This window comes from Sinocyclocheilus rhinocerous, unplaced genomic scaffold (genome assembly GCF_001515625.1).
Source record: "Sinocyclocheilus rhinocerous isolate Xijiao unplaced genomic scaffold, SAMN03320098_v1.1 scaffold328, whole genome shotgun sequence".
NCBI classification, from domain to species: domain Eukaryota; kingdom Metazoa; phylum Chordata; class Actinopteri; order Cypriniformes; family Cyprinidae; genus Sinocyclocheilus; species Sinocyclocheilus rhinocerous.
The window spans coordinates 451,173-453,828 of record NW_015650507.1 but is presented as its reverse complement, the minus strand read 5'-3'; positions in this window follow the sequence as shown (position 1 = coordinate 453,828).

Below are 2,656 nucleotides of genomic sequence, written 5' to 3'. Positions count from 1 at the left end.
AGCTATTTTAAATTGTAATAATATTTCACAATTTTTACTGCATTTTTGATCAAATAAATACATGCCTTGGTGAGCAGAAGAAAAATGTTAAAACATTTAATTATTCCAAACTTTTGACTGGTAGCGTTAGAACTTCAAATATATAGTACTTAAAAAAATATTTTAAACAAAAGTTCTATTGTCATTTTTAATATAAAGTTAGTTAGATTTGCTCTTGGCATAATTGTCTTATTTTATGTAACATTGTAATGTTTTATTTAGCCATTTAGACCTGATCTCTCTCTCTCTCTCTCTCTCTCACTCTCTCACTCTCTCACTATCCCTCTCTCACTCTCACTCTCTCACTATCCCTCTCTCTCTCTCACTATCCCTCTCTCACTCTCACTCTCTCACTATCCCTCTCTCTCTCTCACTATCCCTCTCTCACTCTCACTCTCTCACTATCCCTCTCTCTCTCTCACTATCCCTCTCTCACTCTCACTCTCTCACTATCCCTCTCTCTCTCTCACTATCCCTCTCTCACTCTCACTCTCTCACTATCCCTCTCTCTCTCTCACTCTCTCACTCTCTCACTATCCCTCTCTCACTCTCACTCTCTCACTATCCCTCTCTCTCTCTCACTCTCTCACTCTCTCACTATCCCTCTCTCTCTCTCACTCTCTCACTATCCCTCTCTCACTCTCACTCTCTCACTATCCATCTCTCACTCTCTCACTATCCCTCTCTCACTCTCTCACACCTCTCTCCCTCTCTCTCTCTCTCATATATATATATATATATATATAAGAGATCTAAGAGAGTAATCATGTCTGGTGTGTGAACGAGCCGTCAGCTGTACCTGAGATCCTGCGGCAGCTTTCTGAAGCAGAAGCTCATTTCTCCTGTGGCTCCGTCTGCAGATAAACGCAGACAGATTGTTTCATAGCCGCTGGTCACATTTGCATTCAAAACATCACGAAAGAACGCCAGCGTGACCTGAAAGAATATCACCTACAGGTAATAATGTTATTAATGCAGCAAAACAATCCGGATCGCAGGAGAGCTTTTAATTAGACCGTGCACGCCGCCGCTGCAATGAAACCAGAGTTTGCTGAACTTTTGTGCGACTGCACGCGGGTCAGATCTGGACATATTGCTGTCATCCGCTCCGAGCGGCTCGTGGCTTCAGGCAGGTCACACGTCGTGTCTTTCAGCCATATTTAGGTCAGGCCTTTCTTTCTGGACATGAGCGTGCGAGCCAGGTTTTTCTCGAAGGGCTTAACAGTGTTTCACATGCTGCTCTTTGTCTGTTTCCCGACATGATGAGCTCGGATCACAGATCTATACGGGATAAATCATTTACACCTCTGCGGCTGGTGATAATGACTGTATTAGGATATTAACAGCACTATGACACGCAGACATGAACAGACAGAAGCATGTCACTCTCAAATATAGGCCTCAAATTGTCCCACTTTTATGTCTGAAGTGTCAACATTTCACATGAACGTGATGACAATCAGACGAGCTGCTGATGACTGCAGATCACTGACTGCTTTAAACCGCTGTTATGAGTTCATCTGGAATATCGACCCGCACGATGATTTTGGCAGAATTTTGTACATCCTTCACAATGAATATTACAGCGCCTGCACATTAATTGTTTGGTTTGTATATGTTTATTCAGCAGCTAATAAGAGTTAAGTACTATCATCATAACTCTTTTGTGTTAATGCAGAATTCCTCCTAAAATAAGTGCAGAAATCCAAAAAGTCCACAATTTTGTCTAGGTATTAATCAACCAATCAACTGATCAATAAAATATTGCATTGCTTTTTTTAAATTTATTTGCTAAGAAAATCCCCGATAAATGAAGATAATTAACTTAAAACTTGCACATGTGATAGAAAGATTCCTTATTTACATAGTAATTGCATTATTATTATTACACGTTGTAAACATAATTAATTATAATAATGAATGTATTAACCACGTGTAATAATAATGGTTATTTTGTTGTTATTATTGTTTATTGTTAATATTAGAACTTATGTCTATTAATATATCTGCGTTTATGACACTAACAGAGGGATGTCGCTTAAGAAAACGCTAATAATAATCATCATCATCAACAACAACATAATAATAACTTGTTATATAACTTTTATTATTGTATTTATATATCTGTGCTTATAACTCTAACAGAGGGATATTTCTCAATAGTTATGTTTTGGTAACACTTCAATTGAGGGAGCAATTCTCATTATTAACTAGTTGTTTGCTAGCATGCATATTACCAGCATATTGGCTGTTTATTAGTACTTATAAAGCACATATTAATGCTTTATTCTGCATGACCATATTTTAAATCCATTAGTCCTAAACCCTAGGAGTTAATTGAGGCAAAAGTCATAGTTAATAGTTAGTTAATAGTGAGAATTGGTCTCCAAACTAAAGTGTGACCAGTATTTTTATTTGACACAGAATTGCAATGGGCATTATACTGCTCCATGTTTTTTATTTATTATTTATTCAATTTGTTTATTAAATGATTTTTCTTATGACAGTGTTTGTCATGGATCTGATGAGTGTGTGTGTGTGTCAGACAGGTGTGTGAAATGGGCTGTTAATGGTGTGTGTGTGTGTGTGTGTGTGTGTGTGTGTGAGTGAGTGAGTG